Source organism: Canis aureus, chromosome 6, assembly GCF_053574225.1.
Source record: "Canis aureus isolate CA01 chromosome 6, VMU_Caureus_v.1.0, whole genome shotgun sequence".
NCBI lineage: Eukaryota > Metazoa > Chordata > Mammalia > Carnivora > Canidae > Canis > Canis aureus.
In genome coordinates, this window is record NC_135616.1 from 49,917,811 (window position 1) to 49,931,382 (window position 13,572).

General features: G+C 42.9%; 1 long non-coding RNA gene across 1 annotated transcript in view; it reads right to left on the reverse strand.

The window, feature by feature from the left end:
* LOC144316073 (uncharacterized) overlaps window positions 1-13,572 on the reverse strand; it is a 72,647-nt gene that overhangs the window by 14,787 nt on the left and 44,288 nt on the right. The window lies entirely within an intron of this gene.

The window sequence follows — 13,572 nt, forward strand, 5'->3', positions numbered from 1 at the left end:
GTCCCTGGCTTGAGGAGGCCCAGAAACTGGGAGAAGAGCTGGATTCATTGTATCAGTGGGTGAACAGCTTCCTGCTGTCATCTCTGACCCTCAGAGCAATACTGCCTGGGCTTTTCTCAAGGTTCCAGAACAGTGGGAGCCTGAACCTGGCAATGCTCAGTGCACCTCACAAACTAGCTTGAGATGAACACTGTAGGATGCTCATATGTTAGAGGCTTTCCCCCTTTCTGGTATCTCTCAGTTAAGAGACCCACACATACCAAGCTTGAGGTTACTCTCTCAGGAGATGGTGTAAGCATGAATTCTAAGCTGGGAAAAATCTCACAAGCTTGCAGATGAGTTTGAATGCTTCTCCCTGCTTCTTCCAATTCGTTCCTTTGTTAAGAGGATAAAATCAGCAGTAAAGCCAATAAAATCTGGATGTTTGCAGACTCATCCATAAACAGCGATGCAGTAGCGTTGAATGGCCATTAGCACTCACTGGGAATACCCACTCGCAGTTTGGAAAGGACCCTCCCTTCATTTTCCCACCTCCGCAGCCCAAGAAGGATGGCTTTTGGCAGCCAGCTACCAGTCCCTGGTTTAAAGGCAGAGTCTCTGGGTCCAAACCACCTGTTCTGATCTGATCCTGTGAGCAGCCACGTGCAGGAACGTGGGCTGGCTGAAGATACTGCTGCTCAGTGTTCCTCCGTCTGTGTGTTTGCACAGCCTGGGGCAGGACTGCAGGAGCTCCAGCTCTCTTCCCTGCATTTACCATCCCAAATATACATCAGATCTCTTTTCCATCCCCAGGAATCCTCCACTAATCTACAGCTGTGGAAGGCAGTTTGAATTTAACTTGGAATATGGACTATTTGTAGTTGCATCAGCCAGGACAGGCTGGATTGTGCTGTGATAATAACAACTCTAAAATCTCAAGGCTGACAACCATGAAGATTTACTTCTTGTTCAAGCATCACATCCATCTTGGATCATCTGTGTTGAGCTCTATGTTGCTTTCACTCTAAGACCTGAACTGGTGAAGCAACCTTCTTGTGGGGCATAGCTGGCATCATGATAAAGAGAAAAGAGACCATGGCAAACGCAGGCTGGCTTTGAATGACTCCGTACTGCGTGAAACAACCCACATCACTCATGTGTATTAACTACCTATGGCAGCATAACGAATCACTCCAAAAAAAAAAAAATAGTGGCCCATGTATTAATAACTGTATTATCTCAGTTTCTGTGGGTCAGGAGTTCGAACAGTGCGGTTCTCTCGGTGTCTCTTATGAGAGTCCAAGCTGAGGTTGCATCATCCAAAGACTTGTCTAGAGCTGAAGACTGTCTTCCAAGGTGGTTACTCTCAAGGCTATAGAGTCGTCTCCACATGCATCTCTTCCTGGGGCTGCTTTAGTGTCCTCACAGGACAGTGGATGACCTTTCCCAGACCGAGTGATCCTACAGAGAAAGGCAAAAGCTGCCAGGCCTTTCAGAGCCTCACCTTTGAACTCATGCATTTTGCCATATTCTGTTGACCACAACCCCTGACTCCGTGAAGACGGGGATTCCACAAGACCACAGATAACAGAAGGTGAGATCAGTCGGGGCCATATGACTACCTCGCTCACATTGCTTTTGCCAAGTTGTCTTGGAGCCAAGTTTGGCATCAGTGAAATGGCCACATGTATCCCCCTTTGGAGGGAACTGGAATATTTAGCAAGCTGAAATAGCATCTGCCATAGTGGCTCATAGACTAAGTTTCACCTTCTCTGTAAGACATCACTAACCCTGGCAGCTTTGTTTCTCCTGCTACTGCTTCTCAAAGTTCTTGCCTCTTCAATAGCATGGCCTAATCCCGCTTCACTGGGCTTAGGGACCACTTTCAGGAGAGCCATGGAAATGTAAAACCAAAAGTCCTCAGTGGGATGAAGAAGGCTAGAGATCACTGGAGTGATGACTCTTATGTCTTTTTCTGTAAGCCAAGGCTTTGGGAAGGTATGCTAAAGTCAGCTAGGTCTGCACAGAACAGTGGGAAATTATGGCAGAGCCTTGAGGTAGATCTGAGAGCTAGACATAGGCTCAAGTCAGACTTCCCTGTGCTGGCCAAAAGCAGGCAGGCGGGGCTCTCGTGGCCCAGGGCAAGAAAAAACAAATCAAACACAAGAAGAACAGAGCAGCAGAGCCAGGTGGATGTAGGTCTTGAGGAGGATGGTAAGTGCTATGCTCATGTATTATGTCAGGAAGTGAGGAGTGGAGGGTGGGGGTGGGGGTCAAGGACCAGAGTCATAGCACCAAAGAGCCCTCAGTTCTGAGAGAACTTCCTGTCTCAGACCTTAGAATAATATTGCTCTTGATTTTATCTTCTAGACATGTCCTATTTACATTCAGTACAAAACCAAGAGTGGGGTTTCTACAGTTATTATAATATTGAGTTCTGTGATTTTTATTACAATACAAAGCTCTGTCTTTGGTGGGTGCTCAATAAATGCCTATTGACTATCAATAATCTCTATCAATTTTCAAAACAAAATATATTGGAAAATGCAACACATTATCAGGGATCGAGGTCCTGAATTTTGAGTCTCCCTCACCAGCCAAAATTAATGATCTCACCAATGAAAGGGAACGTAGGGAAGCAAATTAGAGTTATTCCCCACCCCCCCCTCAGAATCAGGGAAGGTTTGGCTGCTTTGATCAACAGAGCATGGTGGAAGCGATACTGTGCCCAAGTGGGTCTGGCCATTAGGAGAACTGACACTTCTGTCTGCCCTAAGCTGCTGTGTCTGACTCTGGAGAGACACTGTGGAAAAGCCCTGAGAAGACACAGGAGAGGAGAAGGTCCAGCTGAGCCCATCCTTCCAACTGCCCCCACCCAGCTGCCAGGGTAATGACAAAGCTATCTTGCATCCTACAGAAAAGCCCAACTGCTACCTGAATCCTACCAAGTGACCTTCTTCAACCACATGACACACAAACACACCACAGACCCCCCACTTTGACTGAGCCCACAGACTCCAGGTGAGCATATCAGAAAACACATGTTTATTTATGTGTCAGAAATCACATTCACATTTCAAGTTTCTCACCTACAAAGCTCTTAGAGTGCTTTAAATAAGAGGCCTGCAATTGCCAAGTATCCTTACTGTTATCAGCCCCAAGCTCCACCCACAAATCCCATTACAAAAAAGCTGTACGGAAATTCTGTTTCAGCGATAATGTTTAACTGCTTACCACTCTGTCATCAAAGAAAATTAGAGGAGCCAGTTGCAGGCCAGTAGAGTGTAATTCTCACATGGGATTTAACCAAGTGGTTCCAGGATCTCCTGCCCTCAACCTACTCTCCTATTCAAGAAAGGATAAAAAGGGTCAAGATGCAAAACTTTTCAATTATAACATAATATAATGTAACTTGGAAGCTGGCATCTCCTAGAAATCCTTTTTAAATAGCTAAGCACTGGTGTGGTCCATACTTGACGGTGGTCTCATGGTGGTACCCCCAAACTCTGATGGCCAGACCAGCATTGGGCTGGCTGCCTCAACAGCACCCAGGGAGCTTATAATACAGCTTCCAGGCTCTCCCTCTGGTGACTGATTCTGTAGGTCTGGCGTGGGGTCAGGGTGAAACCAAAGCATTAATGGGACTGATTAAAGCTACAAGCTAATGAGCACAGCTGCATCTTTTTACCCTTCTTTCCTTTGGCTTTCAATTTTCCTGCCTCTCCTTTGGGGAGATGGATTTGAAGCTTGCCTTCCCGTTTCCTCGTCTAGCTGCCTCTAAAACTCTTTCCTTGCTACAGGTGATGTCTCAGTTGATTCTCTTTGCTGTGCATCAGGCATACAAACTTGGGTTTGGTTACAAAAAGATGTGGATTTTTCCAAAAGCTCCCAGGTGATATTGACGCACAGCCAAGTCTGGCAACCACTAGATGAACATCAGTTTAATTCAATAAATCAGGATCTGCCTGACATATACCAAACCAACTGACACATAGAAGAGTCAATACTAGTTACACGAATGCTGAGTGATAATACTGCCCTTTGGGGAAAAGATAACAGACACCTACAACTTTATCAGTGATTGCGTGTATTTAACAGAAGCTTCAGTAAAAAAAAGGTGCTTTATTATAAAGAAACAGGACCTTACCGAACCCCAGATTGAGAAGCAATGGACTGGAATAAAAAACCAGAAAGCTGTCAGGAACCAGTGTGTCTTTCTACAACATTAAAAAACAAAACCAAACCCTCTGCTTTTGCCATTGTTCCCCTTGTTTCTCTGAAGTCTGGCTATCTCTACTCCGGATGCACAGACCAAACACAGCAACCACGGCCCCTGTCCTGCTTCCCACATACTGGCCAGAGCAAGCTCACAGGGCAAACTGGTGGTCTCTATCAGTTACAGCCAGCAACTAGGTTTGTCATGGACAACACAACTTTTTAAACGTAAAATCATTTCAACATTGTGAGATTTCATTTTTTTTAAGATTTTATTTATTTATTCATGAGAATGCACAGAGAGGAGAGAGAGAGAGGCAGAGACGCAGGCAGAGGGAGAAGCAGGCTCCATGCACCGGGAGCCCGACGCGGGATTCCATCCCGGGTCTCCAGGATCGCACCCTGGGCCAAAGGCAGGCGCCAAACCACTGCGCCACCCAGGGATCCCCATTGTGAGATTTCATATAAAAACCTGAATTGAGGACTTCTATAACATCGGAAAACCTGGCAAACTAGGCTCACATGTGACAGCATCTGGCTGGAGCTGAATAACAGCCAGCCCTTTGCATGGAGCACCAGCCCTCCAGCCTCCTGGCTCTCGCTCAGGATTGCACCTGCCCTCATCTGTCCCAGCTGCTGTCCCAAGAATGCAATAGATTGGCATCTTACACACTGCACACTGACTTCTAACAATTCTGGAGAAGTTATAGAAAATCTGAGATGAGGGTGCCAGACTGGTTGAGTTCTGCTGAGAGCCTTCTTCCTGGAAGAAAGGAGAGGAAGAGAGAGGATGCACGTTTTCTCATGTTCCTTCTTACAAGGGCACTAATCTGTTCACCAGGACCATGCCCTCATGATCCAATTATTTCCCACAGGTCTCACCTCCAAATACCATCACACTGCAGACTGGAGTTTCAACATAAGAATTTGGGGGGACACAAACATTCAATTCATAGCAGGGTCGCTGAGCCCAAGATCACACACAGGTCAGGTGAAAATTGTGCTCAGAAGTCATGTTGTTGCTTTCCTTACACCTGGCCAGCATCATTCACTACATTACCTGTTTGATCTTTACGGGCATTTGAATTTGCAACCCCTGTGACTTTTCTAAGTGTATATTCTAAACTCTCAGAAGCATTAGACTGATCCAGCATGACCACATATCTGCACCCTGGTCCAAACAATTTGGCCACAGGAGTCATGTGACACTCAGCGGGACCTGCGGGAGCAACAGTTCTGAGAAAAAGTTGAGAGCAAGTTCTGCAAGAAGACAGGAGGGGGTTGGAGGGAAAGTGATTATGGATTTTTTTAAATTTTTTATTTTGTAGGGAGACAGTGGGGAAGGACAAAGGGAGAAGGAGAGAGGGAATCTTAAGCAGCCTCCCTGCTCAGTGCAGAGCCCGATGTAGGGCTCCATCTCACGACACTGAGATCATGACCTGAGCCTAAATCAAGAGTCAGACACTTAACTGACTGAGTCACCCAGGCGCCCCATTAATGATCCTTGTATACAGGATTCATGCACTTACCCTTCCATATTTTATCTCACTTCTCTTATGACCAGAGAATAGGCATTTGCAAGGTCAACAGAGTTTAAGGATGCAACTGGGTTGGTAGACGGTGAGGAGCTCTGGGTGAAGGTTTGTTGTTAATTCCACACACTAAGAATAGTGCCGGATCCATAGACAGGCCCTATACACATGTGAATGAGGAAATCAATGAACTGAGCCCCTGCCATATACTGAAGAGCTGTGGTTCTTGGCTAGGAGTGCCCTTGGAATTATTTGGAAAGTTTTTAACAGTGCAGACTCCCTGGCCACATCTTAGAGCTATTGAAATAAAGTTTCCAGAGATAGGGCTAAAGAGTCTACATTTTTTAAAAAGCATCCCAAGGGGGTACGGATGAGCAGAGGTTATTAAAAAAAAAAAAAAAAAGGAAAAACTCTAAGATCTTTCCTGATGTCTCAGATTGTTTTCTAAATTCCATAAAATAACTAAAGAAGCAGAGGAAGGGAGATAGAGGAGGAACAAGATAAACAGAAAAAATTGAAAAACAAGATAGAGAAAACAAGTTTTCAAGCTTTTCAAGCAAGCATTTCTAACAGTGTTTACTGAGCACAAGCTACATTAGCACCGACTGGATTTTAAATCTCTCTGAAAACACACTCTACATTAACTAACTGGAATTTAAAGAAAAACATTAGGGACACCTGTATAGCTCAGTGGTGGCACATCTGCCTTTGATTCAGGTTGTGACCCTGGGGTTGTGGGGTCGAGTCCTACATCGGGCTCCCCATAGGGAGCCTGCTTCTCCCTCTGCCTGTGTCTCTGCCTCTCCCTGTGTCTCTTATGAGTAAATTTTAAAAATAAAGTCCTTAAAGAAAAACTTTTTTTAAAAGGTTTTATTTATTTATTCATGAGAGACACACAGAGAGAGAGAGAGAGAGAGGCAGAGACACAGGCAGAGGGAGAAGCAGGCTCCATGCAGGAAGCATGATGTTGGACTCGATCCCGGGACTCCAGGTCCACACCCTGGGCTGAAGGCAGGCGCCTAAACCACTGAACCGCCCAGGCTGCCCTAAAGAAAAACTTTTAAAAAATTAATAGGTGCTGAGGATTCAGGAGCGCCCTTCCATGAGCACTGGGTGTCGTATGGAAGGGCTGAATCACTATATGGTACACCTAGAACTAATAGCACACCATATGTTAACTAACTGGAATTTGAATAAAAATTTTAAAAATAAATAAATAAAGCTCTCTGAAAACAATTTCTCCTATTCCCATTGCGGAAAATCAAGCAGGCACTTTATAATTTGTAAGATGTTTACTCTCAGTGAATGCTTGGCTATACTGTCTGAGAACGTCTAAATGGTCTACCAGATTCTGTGTTGTTTGGTCTCAAAGGAATAAATTTTGCCCTAAATAAATTATAGAGAAAATAAAGCTTGAAATAAGTGTGAATGGGCATTAAGGCTAAAAATTAATCTGCCCGAGGTTGGCCAGCTGTGGTTTGATCAGAGACCTAGAAACCGCCTGCTCTGGCATCAGCCTTGGTGTCCTGGAGGCAGAGCGGGGTTTCCAATGATGCTGCCGAGCTGCAGTGAGGCCGTGCTGCTCACGTGAACCCTGGCGCCTGGCTGCCAAAAGGTCACTGGCATTTTCAGGCGTGGCCCGGGCAGATGGTCAGGCTTTGCTTTCATTACGACAAGAATGTGAGGGCTGTCAGCACTGGACATCGAGAAGGCTTTGCCTCACTGTGGTGATCTTTTCCCCACGTCCCAGATGGTTGGTGATTCCGGGCTCAGGCAGGAAGCTCATGGGATGCTGAGAATGGGAATCGTGGGCACAGGGTCCCAGACTTTTGTGCAGGAACCTGACAACAGAAACAAGCTGGGGGGTGGCAGTGCAAACAGGACTCTAAAGGATCTAAGCCAGGGACGCCTGGGTGGCTCAGTGGTTGAGCATCTGCCCTCAGCTCAGGTCGTGATCCTGGGGTCCCGGGATTGATTCCTGCATTGGCCTCCCCATGGGAAGCCTGCTTCTCCCTCTGCCTATGTCTCTGCCTCTCTTTCTGTGTCTCTCATGAATAAATAAGTAAAATCTTTAAAAAATAAATAAATAAAGGATCAAAACCAGTGACCTAAGAACTCAGGGAATGAACTTACCATCTTCTTTGTTCTCATGTTGTATGTAAGTGTGAGCTGGCTGGAACCTTATACCCAGCATTTGTGTTAAAAAAGCATCCACATTTATATGTGTAAGTGGTTGCTTCCTTATGCATACGAAATCTCTGGAAAGACACGCAAAACATAGGTGATAATAGTTGTTTGCGGGGAAGGAAACTGGGTAGCTGCCAGGTTTACTTTCTTCTCCATCCTAGTGTGACTCTTGCATGTTCTGTCAAACAATAATTTTTTCATCTATTCAACAAGTTCTGTGACAGTTAAACATTGTAGCCATGGGGAGAACGTACATGTTGACGGGAACTCAGAGTTGGTACCAAGCACTGAGAACCCTACATTCTAAAGAAAACCCCTGACCCTGGGGAACAGACCACTTCCTCAGGCTCAGCAGACTGGCCCTACCAACCCCACACCTACCACCAGCATCCCTGTCCTCCAGGTTTGATAGGAGAGAGAGAGAGAGAGTCGTTGGAGCACAGGCCACTGTTCATCCTTCTGTTCGGTGGGTGTAAGCTGGCTAGCTCACCAGTCTCCTGGGGCTGGCTCCAGCTACCAGGACACCTCTAGCTACTTCAGATCAGGCTTTGTCGTGCTGAGGTGGCTTCTGGTATCAGTGGTCTGCATCCACTCAGCCCCTAGAAGGGCTAAAGACACTGACCTTCCGCAGGTTGGAAAGAATTTGTAATTTGACTGAAGCTCTCACCCCGAAATTAGGGAACCTGGTAGAGGCCTGCTGGTTTGGGTACCTGTTGGGTTTGGTTTTTTTTTTTAAGATTTTATTTATTTATTCATGAGAGACACACAGAGAGGCAGAGACACAGGCAGAGGGAGAAGTAGGCTCCCTGCAGGGAGCCCAATGCAGGACTCAATCCCAGGACCTCAGGATCATGCCCTGAGCTGAAGGCTGACGCTCAACCACTAAGTCACCCAGGTGCCCCAGTACCTGTTGGTTTAACATACATTAGCAGTAAAATCCATAGACTGGGGCAACTTGGCAATTCAGCATTGTCTGTGCATCACTTAAGTATGAGCTTTGATTAAAGGATCTTCACAAACATTGACACTGCCAGCATCCAGGGAGCTAGGGAGAAGCAGCCAACCAGAGCTAGTTGCTATCATCAGTCTGGAGGGGGAAGAATCAACCACTCAATCACCCAACCAACCAAACACATGAAAAAGAGAATATTTCAAATACTGATTTGTACAATCTGTGGAGTAGTATGAGAATTGATTGATATAACCCATTATACTCAAAACCATCACTGAAGGAATTGTGCATATGAAAATATATAAAATGATTAGTTTCATTTATGTTGACTATGAATTTGTTTCGGAGAGTCAGATATACTGGGAGAAATTCATGCCCTAGTGCCTGCTGGGCCACTGGAAATATACTGGATGGATTACACTTTGGCCTTGAATGTATTTCTCTTGTTACTAGATCCTGTTACCACAATTATCTCAAAAAGAACACCGTACCTCCAGCTTGTGGCCCACTAAGACCATTAGGCCTTTCTCTTATACCATGTCTGCTTTCCATAAGGGGGAGGATGCTTCTTTGTCCAATCAACATTTTCCTCCCCCGTTTTAAAAGGTAATATTGCCTTCAAGCCTTCACAAACAACCCTATTCAATCTGTCCTCTGAAAAAGTAATGAACGTACCAAAAGTCCATCATCTAAATTGTTGATGAAGATATTAGATGCCTAGAATTAAGTTCTGCAAGACAGTCCTTAACACTATATGCTTTCATTGGCTTCACATCAGCTGGGTACCATCTAACATACTCTACGCACTAATTCCAAACCAGTGGGTCATGAATTTGGGGAGTTTGGGAAGAAAGCTGCATGGGCAAAGAGTTACCCCTAGGTTTCTGTGAATCTCTCATTGTTTGTAGATGTTTGTAAATAGTGCTTCATGCATAGGTGTATTTCTGCTTTTAAAATGTACCTGAAAGAGGCAGCCCCGATGGCACAGCGGTTTGGCGCCGCCTGCAGCCTGGGGTATGATCCTGGGGTCCCAGGATGGAGTCCCACATTGGGCTCCCTGCATGGAGCCTGCTTCTCCCTCTGCCTGTGTCTCTGCTTCTTTCTGTGTCTATGAATAAATAAATAAAATATTTTTAAAAGTAAAAAATAAATAAAATGTACCTGAAGGATATTAAGAATACTAAATCACAAATCCATTTGAAATTGTGACTAAATTCATATGAGATTTTGGTCATTATGCATTTATCAATTGATGTCCTATAGTATATTTGCTGTTTTGTAGAAATCCTCGAGCAATAGTGTATATGTCCCCAACTATCCACTACAATTTTGTTTATAATATCCCCAAAGTTGGAAATAACCTGGCTATAGATTAGTTAAGTAAATTATAGTATATAATATAATGGTATACCATTCAACTACTAAAAATGATTGTATTTATATTTATTTACACAAAAAATGTCTTAGGAGCAGGCGGCCCAGTAGGATAAGCGTCTGCCTTTGGCTCAGGTCATGATCCTGGGATCCTAGTAGCAAGCCCTGCACTGGGCTCCCTGCTCAGTGGGAAGTCTTCTCCCACTGCCCCTCACCCTGCTTGTGCTCTTTCTATATATACCCTCAAATAAATGAATAAAATCTTAAAAAAAGAAAAGAAAAGAGAAAAGAGAAAGAAAAGAAAAGAAGGAAAAGAAAAGAAAAGAAAGAAAAGAAAAGAAAAGAAAAGAAAAGAAAAGAAAAGAAAAGAAGGGACGCCTGGGTGGCTTTGTGGTGGAGCATCTGCCTTTGTCTCAAGTTGTGATCTGGGAGTCCCAGGATCGGGTCTCACATCGGGCTCCCAGCATGAAACCTGCTTTTCCCTCCGCCTGTGTCTCTGCGTCTCTCTCTCTCTCTGTGTGTCTCCCATGAATGAGTAAGTAAAATCTTAAAAAAAGAAAAAATCTTAAAAAAAAAAAAAAGAAAGAAAAATGTCTAGAACTTTTCGGGGCAGTGAAATACTATTTTATGATTTCCCGTCTTAATATTCTTTGATTTTTTTTTGAAATATGAGAATATAATTTTTTCTTTTTTTTTTTAAGATTTATTTATTTATTCATTCAGAGAGAGCAAAGAGAGAGGCAGAGGCACAGGCAGAGGGAGAAGCAGGCTCCATGCAGGAAGCCCGACATGGGACTCGATCCTGGATCTCCAGGATCACACCCCGAGCTGCAGGCAGCGCTAAACCGCTGCACCACTGGGGCTGCCCGAGAATATAATTTTTCAAAAGCAAGAAAACTATTGTTAAGGATTCCTACAAATACATGTTAAGTATATATATATGACCACATCTTCTTGGTTTGGCTATAGGGAAAACTCAGCAAAATTCCAATCTTCACTGTGTATCTTCTTGTCCTTTATTTGTATAACGCATCACTCAGTCATGGAAATAACTCAAATTACTTTGGCATAATGTATTCACTAGGACCCTACTTTGTGAGGGCTTTCGCATGGCTAGCATACTCACACATACGTGGAATTCAAACTTTTGCACTCCACAAACAGGAGGACACTGAACTCTCACATAGTAGTAATGCCTGCCAGTCCATTTGTTCAGCTTCAACAGCAGCATTTTTGGCTCTGAACTTGTTTTGGTTGTTTATTTAAATTTTTCTTGTTGTTACTCAAATCTCTTGTTATCTTATTTAAAAATAGAATATTAGAGACTTCTACTTCTCTAAGCATGAGTTCTTGAACACACTTTTTCATCTCTTTTTCCCCCTAAAGCCCAACTAAAATAACAGTAAAGAAATAAAAAGGTGTAAACAGAGAAAGAAAATGGAAAAGACAAACTAAAGAAACAGAAGAAGGATCTAAGAAGACAGACAATGCAGGGAGCAGAGGCTAATTCACAAAAGGCATAAGTAGTATGTACAGACAGATAAAAATATATTGCACCTATTAAGTAAGAATATGATGTTATGAAAAAAATTAGAAAATGAGAAAGATCTCTTCATAATAAAACAACTGCTATATAATATCAAAAATTAAAAGTCCAGTGGAAGGGTTGGAAGATCAAGTTGAGAAAATATCCCAGAAAATGGAGCAAAAAAAGGCAAATAGAAAACAGAAAAAAAATATATAACAATTTAATCTACAAGGTACAAAAAATCCAGAAAAGGAAAGAAGAAATGAAAGAGAAGAAATGATCAATAAACTAAAAATAATAGCAAGCCTTCCATGCTATAGGGAGAAAGATACCATTTAAAAAGTTTCTGGGAGAGAAGAAGAGAAAAGAAGGAAAGGAAGGAAAGAAAGAAAGAAAGAAAGAAAGAAAGAAAGAAAGAAAGAAAGAAAGAAAGAAAGAAAGAAAGAAGAGAGAAAAGAAAGAAAGATTCAAAGGACCAAGAATTGGAAGCTAGAAGGCATTGGAATAATGCCTTTAAAATTCTGACGGAACAGCATTGCCAACCTGAATTTCTAGTCCCAGCTAAATATTTAACTAAGTAGAGAGTAGGATTAAGATTAAGAACTCAAGAAAATAGAATAAAATAAAATAAATTATTTCTTGTGCAACTTTTCTCCAGAAGCTACTGCTGGATTTGTTTCAAAGGAGTGACAGGATAAGTCAAGGAAAAGGAAAATCTGGGGGCACCTGGGTGGCTCAGTGGTTGAGTGGGTCCATGCCTTTAGCTTAGGTGGTGATCCCAGAATCCTGGGATCAAGTCCCACATCATGCCCTCTGTGAGGATCCTGCTTCTCCCTCTGCCTATGTCTCTGCCTTTAGCTCCGTGTCTCTCATGAATAAATACATGACATCTTTAGAAAAAAAAAAAAAGGAAAATGTAGGCTGAAGGAAGGAGGGGATACTGCAGAGGAGCACAGGGGATTCTCAGGCTGCTGGCAAAGAGAAGTTCAAGATCAGCAGGCTTCAGGGGCACCCAGTATAGGTCAGGAAGGACGGGGAGGGCCCTGGAGAGACTGCTCCAAGAAAAACACAGACATAAAATTGATAAATTTATGTTTACTGTATTTTGAAGAGTATCCTATTCCCAGAAAGTTTAGGGATGAATTCATAATTATTACATGGAAACCTAAGCAAACAAAAAAGAAGACAATTATTTACTTTGGGGGGAAAAAGGTAGTACCTAACAGTAGAGACAATCAAAGAAGATTCAGTGGTTCAACTGGGGCCTATGTCTGCCAAGTAATAAAAATGTCACATCTGATTTTAATATTGTTTAGTATAATTTTAAATGTTGATTTAATAAAAATAATAGTAACATAGATCTTTAGGTAGACAGAAAGTGAGAAAGTATGTGTATGGTGGTGGTGGGGTGGCATAAGGAAACTAAATCCTCATCCTCTATAATTGGAAGTAAATAAGCAATGTCTAAAGTAGAAAATTTTGAAAAATTAGCAATATAAGAATATTTAGAAACACGAGAGTCAAAAACAGAAGAAACAGCTAAAAGATTTTTATATGGTTGCCTCCAGGAGCAGGCAGTAGAATGGGGAAAGAGATTGGGCACATGGGTGCATTCATAAATTCTAGAAGTTGTAGTACTATTGAGTAATATGTATACATGTTTTACTTTGATATACTTAAAAAGTTTTTAATGACTGGAGAACAGGAAATAAAGTGTTCTTATTAGTGATAGGAGGCAAAGTTCTCATTAATTTAATGGACTTAAGACAAAGATGAAAATCATTGTGCTGCAGTGTCAGTCTTTA